The 25,451-nt window shown below is 44.9% G+C and overlaps 1 long non-coding RNA gene across 3 annotated transcripts; it reads left to right on the top strand.

The window, feature by feature from the left end:
• LOC119400794 (uncharacterized) lies at positions 1-25,451 on the top strand. Of its 3 annotated transcripts, none has more exons than XR_005185233.2 (5): positions 1-416; positions 11,339-11,487; positions 15,964-16,040; positions 24,055-24,132; positions 25,258-25,451. It is a non-coding gene; the product is annotated as an uncharacterized LOC119400794 (long non-coding RNA). The 3 variants fall into 3 exon arrangements; XR_005185231.2 differs by having other exon boundaries at positions 23,980-24,132; XR_005185232.2 differs by lacking the exon at positions 1-416 and adding an exon at positions 10,556-10,732 and having other exon boundaries at positions 23,980-24,132.

The following is a 25,451-nucleotide window of genomic DNA, read 5'->3' as shown; positions in this document are numbered from 1 at the left end:
ATAATTTTGTCAGAGGCTTAGCAAAAAAGCTTGTTCTAAAGACGGGGAATATGGTAATGTAAGCGCGCAGTTTTGATATTTCTTTACAAGTTTCATATTGGAACAATGAAACGGCCGGTCAACAGAACGGATTGCTAGACAACACAATGTGCGCAGGTGATTTTCGTAATCAGCGACCGCTTGCATTCAGTCAGCTTGCCGAGTTTGCAAAACAAAATTTCAGGGAAAACTTCTGGTCACCGTAAGCAGATTTTCGTTTGCGTAGCAACGCTCATTCGTTTACTTGCTTCGTTTCCGACTCAGCTTTCGCCTTAAGGATGTTTAAGCTAATTCTTTTGCGTTACTTAACCTTCACAATGATGATTTTGCTCCCTCCGTGCACGTATGGCAACAGCGGACTGCGAGAGCTTCTCCAAGTAAGTAAAGATTGCCGTCGTGTGCGGTGCAACGACACGCTTTATTTATTTATATGCATAAGCTCGGGCCCGTATCCAGGAATTTGTTTCGGGGGGGGGGGGGGGGGGGGGGGGGCACGCGCTGAAAACCTTGTCAATATATGACAAAAACATCTATTTTCTTTATTAATTTTCGGTAAAACATCCCCTCCATCAAAATTTCGGGGGGAGGCCCAGCTCCTCCCCCCCTTCCCCGGCTACGGGCTTGCATACGCTTCACGGAGTCGCTAATACAAAGCTCGTTTTCTTCTTTTGTGAGTTCTTTTCTGCGTTCGTGTTTTTTGCGCTACGTTTATGATGCTAATACAAATGTCTCAAACTCGATCGCCTCAGCTAGCAGGCCACAGTCACAAAGTTTAGTCTCCCGCATGGGCCGGGACAGTGAAGGAGGGGGGTGCAGAGAGAGAGAGAATTGGAACAAGAGAGAGAAGCAAAGAAAGACAGTCAGGTTAACCAGGCGCACGTCCGCTTTGCTACCCTGCACTGGGGGAGAGGAATAAAGGGGCTCAAAGAGAGACAGAGGAAGAGACGAGAAGAGGGATGGACACAATCCAGGCGCTGCGCCGTGCTCCCGACCGGGCTGCAGAAATTAGGCGCCTTTTCCTCTTCAAACTACTACCACCACCACACAATCACGAGCACACTTGGGGGAGCACGTCCGGTCTACAGTCGGCCGCTCAGATTTGTTGCTTTCGGGTACTTCAGTAACGCTTTAGTTGCCTTCTGCGCTCTCGAAGCACATGTCCAAGGTCCTAGAAACTTGTCTACAGAAAATGGTCTGGAGCCCAGTTTGTCCAAAAGCATCCGGAGCAGGCATCGCTGGGCGTCATAGTGAGCGCAGCTGCACAGGACGTGTTCGATTGTCTCTTCGGTTCCGCAGGAGTCGCATGTCCATGCCGATGCGAAAGGAGTACGCCTTTTTGAATGCAACGCCCAACCAACGGCGGCATAACAGCGTCGCATCGGAGCGGGAAATTCGCGATGGTAGCTGTAGCTTGAGCGAAGGATCCAGTTTATATATCTGACACCTATTTAAGTTGGTAGACGACCAAAACGTGTGTGTAAGATTACGATCTTGTAAATAAAGTTATTTTTCCGCATCAGTCCTTGATTGAGGTATCGCAACCACTCTGGTTTCGTCATGGGCTGAGCGGGCTGCATCGCCGGCTAATTGATTCCCTGTAATAGCGGTATGTCCTGGTAGCCACTGATATATAATATCAAATTGAAACAAACTGTCAGCTAAGGTTACCACATGAAAACAGGCCTTTACCATATGTTATATATGGGCCATTTATGAAGGGGATTTGATGTCAGGTTTTCAGAAATATATTGATATTGATCTTCAGTATGACTGAAATCTGGATGCCGATTCTGAAATATGTTCTGGTTCCGCGGTTATGTTTCACTATATGGGGACCGCATGGTCTGCCTCAATAACAAAATGCTTGAGACCAGTCACATCTGCGTAGCTCATGAACATACTTATTAAGAAAAATTAAAAAATGTATATGTGGGACGAAGACAGTGATGTGCGAGCCGGGCCGCACGCTGCCCACGGCCCACCTCTTTGAAACCCCTGCGCAAAGAAGTATAGCTTTACTATACGCCAGTCACTGGGCCATTTCTTTTTTTTTTCTTGGGGGGGGGGGGGGGGACGTCAGCCTTTCCTAATATCTAGGGGAGGGGCAAAGTCAGCTCCATATTGTTACTCGTTCGGACCTGTACCGTCATTGTTTAAAGAGCAGGGTTCTGGCAACGCAGGTTTTTGACGATAATGGTGGTCGAAGGCCCCTGATGTCACATTCCAAGAACTGTTTACTTCCCATCTTCACTCCTGGAAAGCGAGGGACAAAATCCAGGCCATTGTGAGAAGCACGTCATCGCTTCATTTTCATTTTACCATCCACTGTGAAGCGTGTTGTCTTTTGGACTCGACCAGCGAGGGGCGCTGCGATTAGAGTTTGGCCCCCTCCCCTTCTCCTACTGGCGAAACTTGTGCTAGTCTATGTGCTCATGGGCCCAATCGTCCCGGCCTGCTATAGCGAGGTTCAAGAAGCGATCGCTACAGCAAATGCTGAATGTCCTTTCCATGTGCATACGGCATCACAATAAGGTGACGATATTTAATAACCATAGCGCACTCCAAAACGATGGAGGAAGAGGACATTGTCACAGCCAACGCACTGTACGGTATTTCACTCATCTTGTGACTGTGTGTCTTCCATTGCAGATCATGGTGGCTACATTTCAGTGCCGCCAGAACAGAGGAACGTTCACCTACTTGAACGATTATTGTTGCTCATTAGGAAAAAAAACCTCTTTAGCCTACGAAATATAAGTGTTCTCAAAGGCCGCTGGCAGCGCGCACAGCAATAACAAAAAAAAAAAACAGGGAACCAGCTTAGCTTAGACGTGTCTATTATGTGCGACTGTCGCTCCCGTTGGACGCTAATATTTTCGCACCATTATCACAGGCACTTGTCCTAGTGTGTTCAATAGTAGGCTAATCAGGATGATATGATAATATTCTGGCAGTCCACAAAAGCACAGGAGCTTTATTACGGGGAGTTAAAGGATAACGTCGTACACGAATTCGACATACTAAGGTCTTCTTTGCTTAGCCACTATGGCTCACACCCACTGTGAAGGACTAGACCGGAACCGGCTGATTATATAAAATTGTATGAGAGATTCCATAAGAGTAATTTCCTGAATATAATATGCAAATTAAAGATGAAGTTTAAGTGCACGAAACAGAGCAAACTTTTTCCGATGTCTACGGAAGCGAACGTCCTCTTCGCGTCTCGATCGTCTTTGGACTCTGAAGCGGACCGGTTATTCCTGTCATCGGCAGGGCGTGGTTGGACGCACAGAGAGACTCGGCATTGTTAATGCCAGAGTTTACGAAAAGTGCTGTAGCAGGTAGGCTGGCGCCTTGTTTACGGTGTGTTAAACCGTTCACGTCGGCATGCTCTGACAAATTGGGCTTCTAAAGTCGTTAGGAGTGCCCAGTAATATTTATTCTTTATATTCATCCATGTATGGTAAATTACCTATAGGCGCGTGAATAGGCACAATTGGGCATGTTCATTACAGTCTCGGAGTTGTAGCTTTCAAGGAGCCTGTTACAAAACAAACTTTTTAAAACTTATTCAATTTTAGGAGAAATTGAAATATTCTACAACCATGCTGACAGGTCGCTAGCTTTACAGGAAACCCAAACCGTCCTCGAAAAGCTTTGAGAGCGTTGTTGCGCTTCTTGCGGACAACTAGTCTCAGAGAGAGACTTTCAGCAGTGTCGTTTATCGTATTAGTGTTCCTTTTTTCCTCAGTTCTCTTTTTGTAACACCTCTTTTCTATCATCTTTTATTCCCCTCACCCCTTTTTCCCAGCACAGGGTAGCCAGCCGGTCTGAGAGCTCGCTAACCTCCCTGTCTTTCCGTTTTTCTTTTCCTCCTCCTCCTCCCTCCAGAAACTCTTACTATTGACTAAAAGGCGAAGACGCCGACCACTAGAGATAAACAATACACTGACACTTCGGCACCGAGAACGGGTGCCTTGTTCTGAATAAGGCTCTTAGAAAAGGACTCGCGTTTTAGGCACCTAAACGTCAATACATTGTTTTTCTCTAGTGGTCAACTTCATCGCCTTTCGTTCAATGTCTTGATTTCACTCTTGCTGTGCTATGCCTACCGTGTTCAAACGACATTTAACCTCTGCCTGGTCATAGTCGAGAGGCAGCGGCCTCGTCACATTTACATTATGAGATCTACAGATTTCTTGTTTCTCTTTTGACATCGAGCAGTATTCCCAGTGGCATAGTAGTGAGCACTTTCTAGAAACTACGCCGTTTTCGTTTACTCTTTGCATTTTGTGACCTACAAACCTAAGTTGTTCATTTCTGCACAATAAAGCTTTTGGAGAGGGCGTGAAAGACGGTTTATTTCTTATAAACTGGTGCGACTACGGAGGAATGACAAGGGTAAAAAGGTTTTATGGGTAAGGGTTAAGTACAAAAACACCAGCACCGATGCCTCTGTAGTACACTGTCTATGACAGTCACATATGTGACTCTTATGGTTTGCACAAGTTGGCCTTATCCAAAGCTAAAAAAATTGCAGTGGCCTAGCCTCGGCTATGCCAGGATATACGTAGCGCTAGCAAAGGTTCAGCTGATTATTCTTAGTTTTCCAGATTGTCTAGGATTATTAGCCTTCTGTTCATTCTTCGTACGTTGAGCAGCTAATTGCCAGGCAACTATTTCGGGATCCGATGAGATACGCTTCTCGGCTCTTCTGTGCCGTTGAGCAGCATTTGCGCTCTCCTTCTCCATGGCGTTACCCACCTGCAAACGCCAGTCAGAGGCGCTATCAAGCGACTCCAGTGCAGTGTCAGACGGCGACTGCACAGCAAAGGCGAATAGCTGCTCGCGCGCTGGCGCCAGTGTGTCTGCCATGGCTACGACGTCACTCCTCTCGAATGCGCAGACCGGCAGCGGCGAGTCACGCGTGGCGGTGGCGGAGCCTGCGCGCGCGCCGGCGCCAGTGTGTCTGCCGCGGCTACGACGCCACTCCTCCCGAACGCGCAGACCAGCAGCGGCGAGCCGCGCGCGGCGTTGGCGGAGAGCGCGTGAGATACCGGCTCCGGTGAGCCAGCTGCGTGACATCACTGATCCTCGCGCATGCGCAGCACGGCTCATGAGGATCCACGCGAAATCGGCTTCGGCTAGGCAAGTGTAGCTAACGCTACAAAATTTCTGAACCGTAACTATTCAGGCTGCTGCACAATCTTTTTTTGACGATACCTAATGCGCATCGGTCATCGCACACAATATCGGATAGTGTTTCACTGCTGTATTTTAAGAGCAGTCCGTAATTGTCGCCGCCACACTTTGTCTGAAGCATTTCTTTTCTTCTTTTCCGGAAGAGCGCTAACTTTGTCTGAGTGAACACCTTGTCCGTTCTCATCCAGAGCAACGCTTTGGCCGCTCATTTTATTCATCAGGTATTTATTCATCAGGCGTTTAACTGGGCAAGTTGGTGTGATTCCATCTTGAATTAATAAAACGCGTGAAAGAACGAGGACGAACAGAAGAAACAACAGACCACGGCGCTGTACCTCTACCTCTACCTACCTTCGCCTTTCTACCGTAGTCGTCATGGTCGCACTCGTCTGCGTGAGGCCCTAAATCTCAGAGGTATGAAACAGGCCCATTAGCCAGGGGCGAGGCGAAATTTTGGTGAGACATGGTGTTGTACTGAAAATAAAGTAATGAAAATAGGTGTTTTTCTGAAATAGTCAAGGCCTTCAGCAAGTGCCCCCCCCCCCCCCCCCCGAAAAAGAAAATCCTGGCGACGGCCCTGGTGTGATGTTCTGTAATCGCCATTGCATCCTTGTAAGACGACATTCAATAGCTTCTTCCACGCTTCCTCTTTAGCTGGCTCGTTTCCTGGAATACGGGCACGACCAGGAGTAGAGTGTAACGTCGGCGTACTGCCGTATAGTTGGCAGCTCGCCGTCCCGTGGCCTAATTTTTATTATTCTCCGAATCTGTGTTACGTGACACTCTCACACGCGACTATACTCGGACGCAACTTTAACGTCTGCAGCATTTCTTCCTGAAACGTGGATGCACAAGCCTGCACCAATTGTCGCACACTCAAGAATGACGTCATGAGCCGGACGGTCGGTGACCCCGCATTGGGGGAACATAGCCGAGTGCAGACTATTTCTTTAGCCGCGGAGTCAATAGGGTTTCGCACTTCGGTTGTTTGGGAGGGGCGTGTCCAGACTTCTTAAGTACATCCAACTAGGCGTACATATGGACTCGCGTCGGGTGCTCGACCCCCACGAGTGTCACGCAAGACATGAAATGTAGTAACCTCAAGCAAAATATTCCGTTACGCGTAGCGCTTTTCTCTGGACAAGCAGCAGCAACAGGAGAAACCTTTTGTAAAGCAAATGATCCCGTTCATATTGTTCAAACAAACCATAAATTAACGTAATTTACCGCAAAAAGAAACAGGAGGAGAAGAGCGTTTAGAGATTCATTTTGTTGTTCCCTACGTTTTAGTTCCTTTCTTTACAATAGGTGGCAATACATTATAGTCTGTCTGAAAAAAAATGTTTTCGTTCTCTTTTGTATCTACGATTGAAACCCCGTGATTAGTCTAAATCTTCAGCTTGCCAAAATATTTCCAATTGAGAAGCGCAAACGTGCCCAAAAGTAAAAAAGTTAGCGCAGCTCGCACTAAGTCGCGCAAGGCTGGGCCATATCTGAGATGGCGTGCACCTAGCTGACCCTGGCTTGGCTAGCCCTTTACCCTCTTACTTCTGTTTCCCACCCTTCGCTATAATATACTACAAATGGCTATGCTTGCTCTCTCTTTTTCTATTTTTTGTGCCTGCTTCTTTCTACCTGTCTATCTCTGTGTGTATTTCTTACTCCGTCTTTCTATCTTTTTCTCTCTTTCTTCTTTTTCTTTCTTGCTGTTTACCTTCCTCTTTCTTTCTATGTCTTTCTTTTCTCTTTCTGCGCAGTCATTCCCTCGTCTTCTACCTTTTCCTTTCTGTCTTTTCTTTCTTTCTATTCCTCTGTAGCTTCTCTGTAGTTTCTCCGTAGCTTCCACCTCCTCACCTGCACACATGTCCTCCTCACCCTCACTACCCCTTTCCTCCACCTTGCTATACTATACTGTACAAGGCTGTGCCCTGCTCTGCTAGCGTGCCTGGATAGCCTAGTGGTTACGACGCTCGCCTTCGAGTCATAGGGGTCGCGATTGAGCGCGTGCCGGTTCATGATGATGATACTTTTTCTAGTATGACGACACACGGCAAACCTCGACCATCACAGCTCTGCCGTTAAATACTTCAAGTACTCTGCATGCATGCATGTTTAGGTACATATCATGAGCGGAGTAAATAAAAAAATTCGGCAGATCCCACGCACTGTGGGAATCGATGTAATGCGAAGCACCCAGCAAAGAGCTGCATACATCGCCATGTTTGTCTTTGAGCCAAATGAACTCATTCATGCCATGGCATCTAGTGCACCATATATCGCATGTTTGCCATGCACGCATGCATGCACAATCTAGTGTACACCATGCCAATGAAACGCATATTCTGGTATATAAATGCATGACCTGTCGTTTATGTTCATCACGCACTCGTGTCAGGCCATACCAATTTTGGTATATATCACGCTAACAAAACGGCCGGAAGCGCACCATGACAGTGGCATGTAAATCATACCGTACATGACATGCATAACATGATTCGCATGTTAAGACCTCTCATTTATGTTCGTCATACAGTGACATCGCGCAATACCAATTTTGGTGTATATCAAAGGAGCGAAATGGCCGCGAGTGCACCATGAGTAGAGCATGTAAATCATGTCATACATGACATGAATATTAGGGTTTTTCATGTCACCACCTTTCACTAATGTTCATCATACAGTCACATCGCGCAATACAAGTTTTGGTGTATATCAAGCTATCGAAACGGCCGCGAATGCACCATGAGCGTGGCATGTAAGTCATGACATACATGGCATGCATGTCATAGTTTTCATGTTACCACCTGTTATTCATGTTCTTCATACAGTCACATCGCGCAATACCAATTTTGGTGCATATCTATCTAGCGAAACGGCCACGAGTGCACCATGAGCATGGCATGTAAATCATGACGTACATTTCATGCATGTCACAATTATCATGTTACCACGTTTTATTTACGTTCGTCATACAGTGGCGTCGCGCAATACCAATTTTGGTGCATACCAAGCTAGCGAAACGGCCGGGAATGCACAATGAGCGCGGCATGTAAATCATGACATACATAACCTGCATGTCATCATTTCCATGTTACCACCTCTCATTTACGTTCGTCGTGCAGTCGCGTCGCGCAATACCAATTTTGGTGTGTCAAGCAAGCGAAACGGCAGGAGTGCGTCATGAGCATGACATGTAAATCATGTCGTGCATGTCATGAATGTAATGATTTTCATGTTACCAAGTCTCATTTACCGTCGTCGTACAGTCGCTTCGCGCAATAGCAATTTTGGTGTACATCGAGCTAGCGAAGCGGCCGCAAATGCATCACGAGCGTGGCATTTAAATCATGACATACATGACATGCATGTCATGGCTTTCATCTTACCAACCGTCATTCATGTTCTTCATACAGTCACATCGCGCAATACCAATTTTGGTGTATATCAATGTACTGAAACTGCCGCTAGCGCATCATGAGCGTGGCATGTATATCAGGTCGTACATGACTTGCATGTCATGATTTTCATGGTACCACGTCTCACTTACGTTCGTCATACAGTCGTGTCGCGTAACACCAATTTTGGTGTATATCACGCAAGCGAAACGGACGCGAATGCACCATGAGCGTGGCATGTAAATCATGACATACATGTCATGGATGTCATGGTTCTCGTGCTACCACCTGTTATTCATGTTCTTCATAAAGTCACATCGCACAATACCAATTTCGGTGTATATCAATCTAGCGAAACGGCCGCGAGTGCGCCATGAGCTTGGCATGTAAATCATGTCATACATGACATGCATATCATGATTTTCATGTTACCACGTGTCAGTTATGTTCGTCATACAGAAATGTCTCGTCATACCAATTTTCGTATGTATCCCTTCATTTGAACGGCCCCGAGCGCCCCGAGACCATGTCATGTAAATCATGCTGCACATGACATGCGCGTCATGATTTGCATATTAGGACCTGTCATTATGTTCGTCATGAACTCTTGTCACGCCGTACCAATTTTGGTATATATGAAATTAACGGAACGGCCGCAAGAGCCAAAAGGCCGTGGAATGTAAATCATGCTGTTCATGACATGCGAGTAATGATTTTCATGATATGACCTGTCATTTCTGTTCGTGATAAGGCCATGTTATGACACACCCATTTCGGTATACATCCGATTAACGGAACGGCCAGGGAGCCCAGAGGCCGTGGAACGTAAATCATGCTGTTCATGACATGCGTGTCATGTTTTTCATGATATGACCTGTCATTTATGTTCGTAATAATGCCATGTTATGACACACCAATTTTGGTATACATCCGATTAACGAAACGGCCAGGAGAGCACAAAGTCGTAGGCGGCTAGATAGATAGATAGATAGATAGATAGATAGATAGATAGATAGATAGATAGATAGATAGATAGATAGATAGATAGATAGATAGATAGATAGATAGATAGATAGATAGATAGATAGATAGATAGATAGATAGATAGATAGATAGATAGATAGATAGATAGATAGATAGATAGATAGATACGCTCAAAGTCGCAGAAGTTCGCTAAGAAATGCTCCGCATTTAAAAACCGCCAGGCCTGCGCGGAAAGCGCAGCACAGTCACAGCAAAAGCTCGAAGAGCGGCATTTCTACAGCCCGTCATAAACTCTCTTGTGGCTACTAATACAAGTACACTAGCAACGTACCCACTACGCCACAAATCATAATTTTTGTCAAGTGGGGAAGCACCCACCCCAACATTACTCGTCATTCTGCGGAGAAGTGAGGTACCATCTGTAAGGCACTAGGTGCACTTTCTTAATGCGACGGCTGATGACGATGAAGAGTTATGACTGAGCCTTTTGTAATGGGTTGGAAGTTTAAAGGACCCACTAGTTACGTAATTCATATTGTGTGACGCCCGGTCGTCATTTCACTGTTCAACCACGCTTTATAACATACGTTAACGTGAGAAAGAAATAGAGGAAGCAGGAATTAGCTTTACTGAGACCCTGAGTAAATGGATCATGGGAGCCCTATGGGCTTCCTTGGCAACCAATAGAAGTGCACTTGCGAGCAAACCTTTATGCTATAAATCATCATAATTTTTGTGAAGTAGGGAAGCAGCCACTACGCAATTTTTCGTCATTCTGCGGAGAACCGTGGTACCTGCTAAACACCTGTAAGGCATTGCGTGCACTTTGTTGATGCTGCGGCTGATGACGATGAAGAATTATGACAGAACCCTTTGTAATTGGAAGCATTCAACAACTCACTCGTTGGGCAATTTGTATTGTGCGACGTCTTGTTACACAATTCGCTTTGTGTGACACTTGGTTGTTATTTTACTCTTCTACCACGCTACATTACACATGTTAATGTGGTTTCTTCCCGAAATGAAGCTTGTATAGGACCTTTTTGCAAAGCAGTTTCAAGCACCGGCATGGCTCTGAGGTGGAACGCTGGGCTCCCACGCAGAGGACTCAGGTTTGAACCTAGTTCTATCCTGGAATTTGTTTCTTATTTCGCTTTTTTTTCTTATTTCGAGCGATAGTGGTTACGGACACCGGCGGCAGCGGCGGCGGCGGCGGACAACTACGGCGCCTATAACGGCCCTTGTGATCTCAATAACAGCTTTCGCTGTAAAATTGAATAATATCGCGAAACTATTTTAATCACCTTAGTTGTCTTGTTTAGGCCCTAGTGCTTGGTTATCAGGTGTGATGTCAGCGCGGCTTCGTTTAGTGCCCTTACTTCTTCTTTCTTCTATCTGTGAAGGGTTTGGCTTCCTCTGTATCTTTTGAACTTTAAATATTGTGATCATTATTCATGCGCTTCATCTTATCTGTAGATACTCATCTGCACCACTCTGGCCTCAGCTGTGGGGCTCAGGCACCGCCGAATAAAAGAAGAGTTTCGCGACCTAAGCGTTGCTTTACAATCGATACTTCTGCTTTTGCTCGCAATCTTTGTAGATGGCACTATATTTTCTGCTTAAGTGTTTGTCGCAACAGTCCACTATGATTTCTGCGAAGGCAAAATTAAGGGAAATTTGTTGTTTCAGAAGTTACGAATAAACGCGCTCCTTTTCAGATGTTCACTTCTCAACGTGTTTGGATATACGCCCAAAGCTACAAACAATATTACCGAGGTAGACCTGCAGGCTGTTTCGCCTATAATAAGGAGATCCTAAGAAGAACATTTTACGATTTTTCTTTCGATATTGTAACTGATGTGAAAACGTGAGTACCTTTAATTTACAAGGGTATGGCACTATTCAACATTCTATCTTGCTATACTCTCTGCATGTGCTCTATTAGGAGCTGAGGGTGCGAGAAATTTAAAAAAGCATGTTTGATCCCTCCATCATAGGAATCCGTATAACACTATCTTAAACCTGTCCTTACAGAAGTAGTTGAGTGCTTACTGCACATTGATAAAAGAGAGCTTGGACAATGTATATTGGTGTTTGGCAGCTAAGCACCATTTATCGCGGATGCACCCAGGTTGACGCTTGGTGGTACATGCTTATTCCGACGACTAACGTCCATGATCAATGATTAAACAAACCCTTATGGCAGCTGTAGTAGTTAATGGTGAGAGCCTAATCAGAAAAGGCGGTGTGACAGCCAGAAGGGTGTCGGTGATTGGACGCAGAACTTGGGCTAAGTCGCCGTCCAGCAGCATGTTAAAAAATTATTAGAGTCTTAGCAACGCTACGCAAATATGGTAAGGCAGTAAGGTACCGCTCCTCCTATCCCGGTCGGTGTGCTTTTGCCGCTCCTAATTCCAGTGAAAGAACTCCAACACCACAAAGGATTTTTCAAAAGGTGCTGTAGGGTTTTCACGCCTCATCGTTGCCTGTCAGCATACGCATTGGTGACGAGGAACTTGTCGTTCGGGGGGCGCACTGTCACTTGGAACTGGGAGCGGCTTAAGCACAACGAGTAGGAAAGGAGAAGCGCTACCCTACTGCCTTGCCGTATTTGCGTGCCCCGTTTCTGTAACCTGCTAAAACTCTATTGAACACCGCGGCAGGACTAGAGGGAAACGCAACTCGAATCATGCCTCCCCTGTAGCCCGGCCGCAATTTTTCGCACGGTCAGCGTAAGCGGGGAAAGCGGTGTTACAGCCAGGCGTAGAAGGCGCGCGTCGCAGAGCTATTTTTGATATGGATGGATGCTATGAGCGAGACCGACGCTAGGGCTAAGGTCGCAACCTCGCGGTGTGTTAAGGTGTTGACAAAATTGCACTTCTGTTAGAAATGCTCCGAATAGGACGGACACGTAGAAACGATGCGTTGCTGGCGCTAATCGCGGAGGCCACGGTTGAGATTCATTACTTCACTTTACCGCTCCTGGAGGGTGACACCACCCCGCCGACCAAGAACACTATGAGAGGAAAGTATGAGATATAAAAGGCGCGTTTGTAAAGCTCCCTGAGTGTGTGACTGGACGAGCTATAGAATACTTGCGAGAGTCCCTGACTTCGTTTATAGAATTGCAAAACATGCAAAAGGATGTACCCCATTGGGTACCTCCATGCAATGTCTATTCTACGTGAAACAATTCTAGAAAGTGTGTACTTGCTTAATACTGTTGCAAACTGAAGCACTGCAATAAAAAAAACGCGGCGCAGTATAGCGTGTCCGGCATTTGTTCGTGGACCTAGAGGTCGTGGGTTCGACTCCCGCTGACGGGACATTTTCCTTTGCCATCTGATTGTGTGCATTTTTCGAATGCATTTCCGTGAAGGAAATACATCACTGAATTTTGGTGGACCCCGGCACAAAACACTTTCGTGTTAAAAATATGCATTTTTTTTTTTTTGCTGTGAGAGTTCAAGAGATAGAAATTTAAGGGAAAAAACCGAGTACATGCCGGGTTGCCTACGCTACACTTAAGAAGGGAAAAGAGGCTCTCAGTTTGCCGATGTATTTATCTTCGAAGGTATATAGTGTCGTGAGAACTGGTTTAATGGAGCTTCCTTTCCCTGGGGTAAGTATAGAACGGTGCAAAATAAAGCCACAATGATCGCGAAAGTACCGTGAATCATTATGTTCGAGGTTTATACAAAATCGCTTTGCGCTTGACTAATCAGGCCCACTGAAGTGGCACGTGACTCTGCTGCAGTGTGCACAGTACAGCAGCACCAGCCGTGGCCTCTCCTGAGCTTTCCTTACTACGTGATACAAGGTCGGCACTGTATAAAACTGCTGTCCGCAATCCAGAGATCAGATATCACTCAGCTGGCGCGGTATGTTGTCTTTGGTGCATCACCACTGTCGATGACCTTGCCATCGACACGAGTTCTCGAAAACAGCAGCTGCATTAATGAATAGTGCTTCTTCATAGGCATGTGGTAGTTTCTGCTGCTTTTCACGCTAAGTTGCCCTATCGATGCCATAACCAGTCTCCATAGACTTCACCTCAATAAGTGCAACGGGATCAAAAAGCTTGTCTTTATCAAGGAACAAATTTATGCTCACTTTTGATACAGTGCTCCGCAAGCTAGCAGGGTACTGCACCAGCGTGCAGGTACAATACCACACATATCTGGTACAAAATACGTGCTCCTGAAGTAAGGCAATAATAACTACTTGAAAAGTGGACCTAAAGCTGTCAACATGCTTAATACGGCACATGCGCAATACTCTTTTGGTACTTATGCCTGCATTCGAAACGAAACTTTTCTATTGCAAATACATTACCTGAGGAGAGAGTTTGATGATAGTCAAAATAAAGATATTTTCAATTGGGGCTTGAGATTGTTGAAGACGTTTTTACACGTTATTACAAACATTACGATGAATACTTTGTCATTATATCGTTTTACTTGAGGAAAGGAGCACTGCCCCTTTATTGCTGTTAAAGCGACAATTCCCTAGTGTCACATTGGTAAAATGGTTTTTTTTTTGCATTCAACAACACTGTGCGCACACAAATGTCTCATACGCTGTGCTGATGCTTTTTGCTCGGGCAAATACCGAGTGAAACGATTTGTCGACTCTTCAGACCCTGCGTGCATTAGAATGCACATTTGTTCTTTACCAGTTTTCAAAATTCGCACCACTATTGGAGCCAACATTCTTGGTGCAGTCGCATTCTCTATCATGTGGTGCCATCTGGTCAGCAATAGTGGCAGCATACTACAGTGGAAGCCACCTTTTCCCGCTTTGAAACGTGGGGTCATTCTCGTCTTTGACGTTCTACTCACGGCGTCCAAGTATTTCAAAAATTGCTCAATCTACATCGAGTCATATTTCTTAATTATTGTTTAAATCTACTTAGGAAGGGCTTAGAAATAATTTCCGCACGTCACATAAACCTAAGGTCGAGTATTTTCGTTATCGCAAGCTGTTTTCTTCAAATGCGCATTATAATGCACACTCGGTCTCAATAGATGCTTTATCTGCGTATCTTTGCCAATCTCATGCGGTTGGTTACTCTTTGATTAAGCTTTGGCATTTTTTTCACCTATCAGTCAATGATAAAGAAACGTGTTCTTGTGACAATAACTAGAAATGACACCTCGGACCTGGAATTGTCTGGCGATGAGGCTGTCCCTTGCCCATTACCTGTTGTCGAAAGACAGATGTGGTGCAGAATTTCACAGTGAGTCACCACGGAGGCTGCTGAAAGCCAAGGTCGGGCCCCTGCGTCCTGAGCTGCGCAAGCAAGCCACATGCCAGAGCTTGTGAAGTAGGGATCCTCCTCGAGGTGCCAAAACCCAGGATGTCCTCAGCGAACAAAGTTCCGGCGCATCACGTGCAACATCTTTCTTTGCATAAAATCTGCACGAAACTGCTACAAGAAGTTTCACAAACAATAAGAGTGTTTTAGCGAGCAAATGTAAAGTTTTGTTATAGGCGAGTGTTGTTCGCTTCCCGTGCATTAAGACCCAGTGTGCTTATAATGCACACATTGGTGTGTGAAAACTATTTGCCGTACGGACGCAATTTTTTCTTGTGTAATTAAGTGTGCGTATGTATTCCAAAAATAAGTTTTGAGTTCACCTGTTAGGCTCTAAATTTACTCGGGTCTCAGGAGGATAATTATGCGAGACTGCTGCCAGCACATTCAAGTTGGCGGCGAGCTGCTAAGCAACATCAGCGGAGTTCAATAAAAACGGACAACTCCGACACAGTTTAAAGTGCATATAGAATGCCAACTGCATTAAAGGAATACGAAAGGGAAGCAATGCATCAATTTATACTCATAAAGCATTTTCTGAGAAATATAGTCTCACTAATTTCGCCGATATAGGTTTACAAACGGAAGAGCAAAATGAAGGCAGAAGTTTCATGCTTAAATTTCGTGCGCGAATCTCCGCACATGGATGGCAAGATGGCGTCGCAGATTTCAAACTGTTTTCGTGTTTCGGCTGCACTGGCACAACTAAATTTGCTGAAACTTAGCACATTAGGTATCTGGTTCTCTCTGAGAACAATGCACTTCATTTCCGCCGATTATGAACTATGTAGCCACAAGAACTATGTAGCCACATCTAATTTGTGGAGATTCTTGCGGCAAATTGAAGGCCGTGTCGCCACCGGCATTTCATTTTGTCGCGTTTTCTTGCGGCAAGAGTTGTCATTTTGGTACTGTGAAAGAGTAATTTATTAATAAGAGAAATATAGTCTTTATCTTTAGTATCTCTCTAAAAGCTTGTGAAGTGTCGAGCGTTCTAGACTCACAATTTCCTTCATTATTTTACAGATATTACCTCGAATACCATGCGAGACTGGGAGTAGATTCTCAAATGAATGCTTACATGAGTATATATGTGCACAGACGTAAGTGTCTCATAAGCAGTAATAAATCTAGCTATTCGCCTGCATAAATCTTACACAAAGCGAAGCCAGGGTACATTATTTTTTGTATAAGCTCAAAAAAGCTTAGAAATAGCCACCGCTTATATATTGGCGATTTCATTTCACCCAGAAGCACAAATTTTTCTCGCAGCTCTGGTTGAAGAAGAAAATTCTGATCGACTGTTGAAAGGGCACTTTTAATGCTCAGAGTAACTGATACTTTTATTAGGGCTGACATTTACCTTCTTAATGTAATGCAACCTGTACTATTGTGCTAGTTCTGATCCACCGATATTGAAAATATTTTACCACAGATTTCTTTGTTTTTCGGTGCTTTTAATAATTATAACACTTCTTATATTGCGCAAAAATCACAAATACAAACACGAAAGTGCCAATTATTCTGTGTTTTAAGTAAATAAATGAAAAAGTACAAGCACGCACGAGCATTTCAAATGTCATTAAACGACAGTCTGGTTTCAGCAGAAATACACGCCGAAAACCTAGAGCCCTCATTAAAATGTGTTTTGCCTGAAACTTCCGGTTTCCAATTTTCGCAAATCCTACTTTTCTGGAGGAATGGTCTGTGCACTAGCTTATAAAATTATACTTTTCTGGACTGTTTATCAGAAATTTATACATGCTCGTTGGGACTCCTGTTTCAACGTTTTTATTGCGATGCCGTTGTATTTCATACGTCGAATTCAAACCACTATAAGGGTTCGCGAGCCACCCGGTTGGCACCCGGTTAACCTCCCTGCCTTCCTCGGCTCTTTCTCTCTCTCTCTTCACTAACCAGTTAAGTAGAGCAAATCTTATCATCGAAAGGCTGTGCAACGCTATTGGCCCAAATACGATATGCTGAAAGACTCCACGCATCACCGTTCCAGTGACCGTACGTGTGAGTTCATTAGTAATTGGGTTTCGTAATTGTTCGTTGAAGTTCGTTTTCCTTTTCCAATCATGATTCATCACCAGAGCGTGGCACAACTGAAAATTTCTCATTAGATTGAAGAAATAGCTGCAGTTCACAGGTTGGAAGCATATATCGGTGATTTTGCACAGATATCAGTGAATTAATTTAGGTGAAAGTGGCTCTAATGGGCAATATCCATATATGTGTTCGTCTTATGAACCCTGAACTGCATCGTAAGCGTCTTCAGCCTTTCGACGCATCCATCCCTGAGCTCTCTTTTTTCCGCATTTCCGTCTGTTTATACAGAGAACGGGTAGGCAGCGCAAATGCCTACGCACGCGGGAGTACCAAGATTTCAGACAAGGGTCGAAAAGTGAATTTCATGAGAAACGACAGTCCATCATTGATTGCAACGAAATAAAGTCTTTGGTGGAACGCATTTATGTGTTTCAGTTCAGTTCACGTTGGGTACGCATGGGCGCGTAGCCTAGTGTTCAAGGCACTCGCTTTCAGACTACGAGGATCCGGGTTCAAACCCCAGCATAGGAAAGAAAATTTAATATTTCTCTGGTGCGCGCTGGCCATCTGTAGGTGAGAAGGGTTTTTTCTGCGTGCGAAGAGGGTCTTTTAGAATACCACCGGCTACTCAAGTCAGTCATGCTTACTGAAAAACCAAAAAGACGCGTACCATCAAGGAAAAAAGTAAGGACAGGACAGAAAGGGCGTCACTCGCAACTAACTTTCTGTCCTGTCCTTACTTTTTTCCTTGATGGTACGCGTCTTTTTGGTTTTTCAGTAAGCATGTACCAACTAGCCCAACAAAAAGTTCTATCAAGTCAGTCACTGCAAGCTTCGCTTGAATAATAAAAACAAGCGGAGAGTGGTGAAATAATAAACGGCGTTGTGTACACAGGGACGGAGAAATAATAATATTAACTGGGGTTTTACGTGCGAAAACCAGAATATGATTATGAGACACATCGTAGTGGGGTCTCCAGACAAATTTCAGTCACCCGGGGTTCTTCGACGGGCCCCTAAATCTAAATACACGGGCCTCTAATACTTCGCCTCTATCGAAATGCGACCGGCGCAGCCGAAATCAAACCCGCGAATTTTGGGTCACCAGCCGAGCACCGCTACCACTGTACCCCGCGCCGGCTGGGACAGCGATTTGATAAGCTGCATAATGTGAACTCATACACACTGTAACCTTTTTCATGTGTCCTTTTTCATGTGAGACCATATGCGACCTTTCTAATGTGTTTGTTCAAGAACGCTGCCGTGTTCACAACAGTAATTCACCAGGATCACTTCTATGAAACTCTATTGAAATCAGGCTCTCCATTAAGAACAAAACAAGCGTTGTCAGGTGTACCTCGAAACGGTCTGTTCCGAAGTGGCAGCCGATACAATGAATTTGGTTCAGGTTAGGTACCGATTCAGGCACATTCTGAGGATATCTGTTCGGGTTCGGGATGAGTTCCGACCATAATTACGGTTCGGGTACAGCTTTCCATGCAGATTGGTTTTGACGCCCTGCTTACAACGGCGATAATTTGGTAACCTAGCAGTGCCTGTTTACCTATGGCACGTAGCGCAACACAGTACCTTCGTTGTCGGCAAGTAACTATTTTAGTCTGCAAGACCTGTGTTAGGCGCTGTCATAATCTCATCCCAACTCTCCCTGCTGAAACGTCTTCAGATAGCATTGTATTACTGTTTACAGCACTACTGTTCCGTACAGTTAACGCAGCTGCACAGCAATAACATGCGACAAACGGTACGGTATCCCACTGCTAAAACATCGTGATGTCCGAGACCGGCAGTAATACGCGCAAGCTCACAGAGCACCTTTAGTGCGACCATCGTTGGCCACGCTGTTTCTTTCAGAAGGGTGCATGCCCCATCATCAGTCAGTCAGTCAAGAGCTTCATGAAAGGTCCTGAGGAATGCGCGCGCTCCTCTAACACCTGTACTTCGTCCTATACAGGGAGTAGTTGCCCAAGCGCGCGCGCTTATCTCGCGATGGAGGTGGCTTGTTCGTCTTGTGCTTTGACCGGAAAGATTGCATTGAAGTTACACAGTGCTCGAATGTTAATTCGCTCGCTGCAGAGGCTGCGTTTGCGAAAGGAGCGCGCTGCTCAAACACAAAGAAGTAACTGTGACAGCTGTTCGCGTTCGTCCTGTGTGTACCTGTGCGTTCGTTTCGTGCCTCCTTCTATGTGTTTGAGCACAGCGCTTTAAGTGTCAAGCTGTGAACGTTGTGGGTTCGCGCTCGTCCGCTGTGTGTTCTTTTCGTGCATCCTTTGTGCTCTCGACCTTCTTGCCGTTCTTCGCTTGACATTCCAATTTGTTGCTGTCGCACTCATTGCTTCGCCCTTGTGGCGGAACTATGACTTTTTTTGTCACGACGCTCATCCCGTTGGTGTGCGCAGAATTCCCCAATAAGGGGTAGCAAAGCTTCATCGCAGTACCCCCCCCCCTCCACTTCCCGTTGGTCGTGTCCAAACGAAAACATGCTTCACAATGGATGAAAAAATAAAATGGAGCGATGATGTGCTTCTCACAATGCCCTGCCTTTGGTTCCTGACTTTCCGGGAGTGAAAATGCGAAGTAAACAGTTCTTGGGATGAAACGTCAGGGGCCTTCGATCGCTATTATCTTCAAGACCCGGTCCTTTAAACAATGATAGGACAGGCCCGATTGAGTAAAAGTATGGGGCAGACTTCGTGCTTTCTTATATAACTAATAGGGGTGGTCGCCCCGCATCCGTCCCCCCTCCGTGCGCGCGCGTATGCTCATGTCACCAGAATACATCAAAGCCGTATCGCAGTTCAAATTTATGTTGCCTATACTATCACTGCTATTCAGGAATGAAATATGGATTTGGCTCTTACAGATATGTCAAACAGTATCTGGCTCATTTTGAAAGCAACATGGCAATGCAAAAAAGTCTAAATGGCAGCGCATGAACGATATCGCAATAGTTTGCGAGAAAACAGCAATATCAATCTGCTTTCGTCGGTACCAGCCTCTATTGCATGGGCGTACCAGCGATGACAATATGTGTATAGCAGGTGGTTCTTCGTGGCAACAGGCGCAGTTATCTGGGCAGTCGGCAGCACTTTCGTGTTCTTGGCGTCCAATGATGCTGATGAGGATCTTTTCTTCTATAGCGTTCACCCTATAGGGGGTTGGGGGCAAGTACCGGGTGGCCGGAGGATTACGATAAAGGCTTACCAAAATAAGAGAAACTGGAAAATTAAAATAAAGCATCGAATAAATGAAAGCACCAGGTTCAGTTCTTAGCTGCTTCCTAATTGGTTTTATGCGGTGCCGTTTGGAAACACTTTTTCTTCTACGACGAGATCGGTCCCTATTGTCTTCATTTTGGTCTTCTTCCATTTCAAACAAAATGTCTTGGAGCGAAATCAGGATAGTAAAACAACTAATTTGCGCGTTATTGTGGTAACAACTTCATTTACACGTGAAACAGGTTCTATTGGTCCATGATGATTGTTTTGGTCACGAGTTGTTGACGCTGCACTTGTGTGATGCATCTGACTCTGTTTCGAACAGCTGCGGCTTCGGCATATTTTTTATTTAAAATTGCTTTTTTTGAGTCCACGTCCCAACAAAGAATTGACCCATTTTCATTACAGATGCTTTTAAAGTCAAACACAGCTAGCCGTGCTTTTAGCCCAGTTTTTTATGGCCCAGTTTCAATTTATGGATCCGGCTGTTCTAGAAAAGAAACCTCCTCATACACTGCCTGTGTTAGCCTCTCAAAATGAATCAATTGTAGGAAAACAAAAATTGTAAGAATAAAATTAGTGCTCGTGGTGAATGAGAATACGAAGTAACAAAACACGTTGTCTTTTATTTCGTGTTGCTGCAGTCCCACGGAAGCGACAGAGAACTTCAAAAAAAAAAGTCGTCCGCATGCATGCATGCATGAATTCATTGCATGTAAAGCAGCTGCTAGCCTCGGCAACAGTTCTGTCGCACACAAGGACTGAAATAATAACGGCATCAAAAAGTGGCAGTGCTTTCTGTCGCTATCCACATTATGACCCAGCCTAAAAAGGCAGGGAAGCGTTGTCTTCTGAAAAAAATACCGTATCACACTCTAAGAAAAAAAAGAGTATAGGTGACTCATTTCGGAGAGTTCTGACTTGCCACGTATAAGACTCTCTTTAAAGAGTCACGGTGACTCTCTTGGTGGGTCAGAGTCGGCACGCTCTAGGAGAGTACCCTGACCCTCTAGGAAGAGTGGAAGGACTCTTATCCGAAGGATCACATTACTACTTATGAGAGTCAGACGACTCTGACTCTCTCATAATAAGTGACTACCGCCTAGACGCTGGAAACATCGTACTATATCTGCATCTTAAACTACCGCCTTTAAGCCAGCTGTACACAGATGGTTTTTTTTTTTTTTTTTCACGTTCCCAAGCGCGGAAGAATGCTGCACATTCAATGTCGATGGAACTGTCATTATGAAGTAGACTAATGCGCACTTCAAAACGACATCTTGCACTTTCATCAGTGCAGACACAATGAGCGATCAGCAAACAATGACCCTTGATAATTGTTTGCATCGCTCATTTTATGTGAGCTCGTACACCAACGCGAATAACGGGGTCAACTCGTTAACTGGCAGTTTTAGTTTAGTTGGGCATCCGCAGCAGCCCCGCGGACGCAGGCTGCTGTTTGAAATTGCTGGCAGCCTACTTCCGCAGAGCTGCTGGTTACGCACAGCTAAAGCTGTATAATTAGTACCTACGAAAACAGTACACTCACCGTTAACAGGCGCAGGTTGTCCATGTTCGCAGCTCGATGAATGTTCCGCCCTCCACGCGTCACTTCGAGCACGGAACCTGGTGTCACTGCCACCGAAGATACGCATCTTCGCTCTAATACAAAACTACAAGACAGGCAACTGACGCAACCCACGCAATGCATTCCAAAAGACCGAAGAGACTGAGAGAGGAGGCCGAGCCGCCGCGCCAGTCCGGCCCCTTCGGCGAGCCATGGCGGCATGACGGCGCCGAACGGCAAACGCGCGAAATGTACGGCGTACAAGGCGGCGCCTTCTTCACGGAGGCCAACCGAAGCGCGCTTCACGAGAGTGTCATGACTCCTGCACAAGTGCTGACTCTATTTTTCTGCTTGTACCTTCCAAAAGGGGTCAAATGGATACCCGAAGAGCGTGATGCTGCCGTGACCCTCTTCTGACTTTTTTTTAGGGGCGAAGCTCCTTAAGGCGGCACCCGTTCGTCCCTCGTAGTCGTAGTCGTAGTAGTCGTAGTGCGTAACCAGTCTTACGCTTTGACCTCCAAGGTGGTGCCGGTGGGAGATTTTTCCTGTGCGTTGTTGAACAATAAAAAATTCGCAGCGTGCGCGTTAACTAAAAGCCGAATTCTTCTGTCTCTCATTCCCCATTAGCAGCCATTGGCATGTTCCAGTAGGAAACGTTAGTAGATGTAGAAGTGTAAGTGTTAGCTAAAAGCCGACTTCTTCTATCTCTCATTCCCATTAGCAGCCATTGTTTACCTCCAAGGTAGTGCCTGGTGAGATTTCTCCTGTGCGTGATTAAACAATAAAAATTTTGTTCGAAACGCCGTTGATTGATGAAATAAACCAACGAAAGACGCCAGATGTTTTGTAAATGCAAAACGAAAGAACGCCATATGTTTCTAAAGCAAAACGAAAAGACGCCAGCTGCTTAACGAAAGACGCCAGATGTTTTCTAAAGCAATGGTTTTCTAAACAATGAAAATTCACAGCGTACATGTAAAATTAAGGTGAGCTGCAAGTCGTCATAACTCATCGAACCTTCAGTATAAACGCGCCCGATCTCACGTCGGTGATGATGTACTGGGCAGAATTCACGGAAGATTCACGGTTTACCGATGAACCTCCGCAGCTTCGCCCACTCATCATCATTCACTCCGTGGATATGCTGTGATTTTTTTAGTGTGCAGGCGATGCTTTCGCTGGCAATTCCACTATGCTCATGCGCATGTTACTGCCGGCCTTGGAGATTATCACCGTAGCAGGTCGCTGACGTAACCTGCGGTCGATGCTCGCGTGACATGGCAAACATGACGAATAATGTACGTAATTAGCTTCATGATAAAAAAGGTGACCTATTTCAGTTTTGTTTAATTTTTTTGAACTTGTAAACGCGATATAATAATATCTGGGGTTTTACGTCCCAAAACCGCGATGTGATTATGAGGGAAGCCGTAGTGAAGTGCTCCGGAAATTTCGACCATCTTGTGTTGTTTAACGCGCACTGACATCTCACGGGCTTCTATCATTTCGCCTCCATCAAAATGCGTCCGCCGCGGCCTCGATCAAACCCGTGACCTTCTGGCCAGCAGCCGAGCACCGTAACCGCTACAACACTGCGTTGGACAAACTCGTAAACTCGAGAAACTTTTAAGGACATCAGCTCAACAAATTGTATTACTTCAATAAATAAGACTTCACTATGTGCGAAATGATGCTTGGATGCGGTAAACGTACACGTCGGCGTAAGGTGACACCTTCAGTTTCTTGTGGCAACCTGGATTGCGTGAATGGCTCTGGTCTCTTTTGACGCATGCAACCAGCGATTCTACGATGATAAATTGCATTGTCTTCCCAACTGAGTGGAGTATATTACAGAGTAAAAAAGCCAACCCTTCACAAAAAGTGGGCGCATGAAGATCGACTTGAACATGTATTCAATCATAAAAAATTGATTTTCCTTCAGTTATCGCAAATTCTCGAGAGAGTGCTTAGCCTAAATTCCTGACGCAACTTATATTTTTAGCTTCATGTACAAGCGGACTTTTTTTGAAAAGAATTACTTTGATAAACCAGCCTCTTGAAAATATTCCTTTACTGCAAGAAATGCAAGCTTTTCTGGCTCCTATCGCTAGGACGCTTTTTACTGTAGAACTCGTCATTCTCTGAGCCCACTGTCCCTCCTTTTGTGTCTTAATTTCATTTCAGAACATAATACGAAGTATATAACGTTCAAAGCTGGCTCCACATTCAAGCTATCGTGAACAAATTATTGTTGCGCAGATCGGGGACCATTTACGAAGACACTTAAACACTGGGACAACGTTAAACGTTGTGGAATACTCACGCTTCAACTTCTTGGTAAGCGGTGGTGTCTAGCGCCAAAACTCGAACTCTTTCAGCCTCTTGATAAGCACGAGCCTATGCTAATCATGTTCAATCAACAGTGTAAGCCGATGATGTTGCTTTGTTTAAGTATGATTGAATGTTTTTTGACAAAGATAAAATGGTTTTACGCACTTCATAAGCCATCTTCGAGACAATGTTCTGCATTCATTCTAAAAAGACAGGGCGTGCAAACACGGACACAAGAAAGAAGTCAGGCATTTGATTTCATAAAGATGAAATCAAATGCCTTAACAGTTATCTTTCGCGTAGGCCCCCACGAGTGCCGGATTGATAGGTTCGCCTATTCCATAGGCATGCGCAGATAAGTTTTCGTGCCTTCTTTCTTTTCCGCCGTTGTGCATCTATTCAGTTGTTAGTCGGCGTTTGTGGTGTCCTGACTTCTTTCTTGTGTCCGTGTTTGCACGCCCTGTCTTTTTAGAATGAATACGTAGCAACTGGCTCAGCTATCTGATATTCTAATGTTTTTTAGTTGGTTAGGTGTAATAACTTGTTCGCAAAGCGAAACCAGCCCTATCATTGTGCGATAATTATGCTTATACGTTTTTGCATTTGGCGTGTAATGTGTTTCCGTGAATCATTGCATAAAATTAGATAGGTCGCATATTGTACGCTCCCATAGTATTTCACTGCGTTCCTATGGTAATATATGAAAATGAGGCGAGATTGTATCTGTTGTTTATAATAGTCTATCATCCCCTATTTGTAGGCATATGCCTCTCTAAATTATAATATATTATAACAATAATATCTGCGGTTTAACGTCCCAAAACCACGATATGATTATGAGAGACGCCGTAGTGGAGGTCTCAGGAAATTTTGACCACCTGGGATTCTTTAACGTGCACCTAAATCTACGTACACGAGCCTCAAACATTGTCGCCTCCATCGAAATCTCTAAATTATCACAACTGTGTTGTGGGTAGGTAACCCTTACATGTGGCGTGAATGCCGCTAGAATGTAGCAGTGTTGCAAGTGTTTAAACCATTTCACTGGCACAAATTCAAAGGTACTGCTTTGCAAGCTTGCGTAAGAAATGTTTCATACTAATCTTATAACGATCTATTTTTATTCCATAGGCCAAAAACACTGCGAACTCCTTGTGTGGAATAGAAGAATACGACAAGTTTATGAACAGCAACAAAACTATACTGACTGTCACAGCGAATACAGAACGCACTGCAGCAACGCCTCTTTCTTGGTACAACTTCATCGCAGTTGCCCGAATTTCGTTAGTGCAGCTCCGCATTGAATATATTAATAAAATCGGTGT

The sequence above is a fragment of the Rhipicephalus sanguineus genome, chromosome 7 (genome assembly GCF_013339695.2).
Source record: "Rhipicephalus sanguineus isolate Rsan-2018 chromosome 7, BIME_Rsan_1.4, whole genome shotgun sequence".
Lineage (NCBI taxonomy): Eukaryota > Metazoa > Arthropoda > Arachnida > Ixodida > Ixodidae > Rhipicephalus > Rhipicephalus sanguineus.
This window is presented reverse-complemented; position numbering and strand designations above follow the sequence as displayed.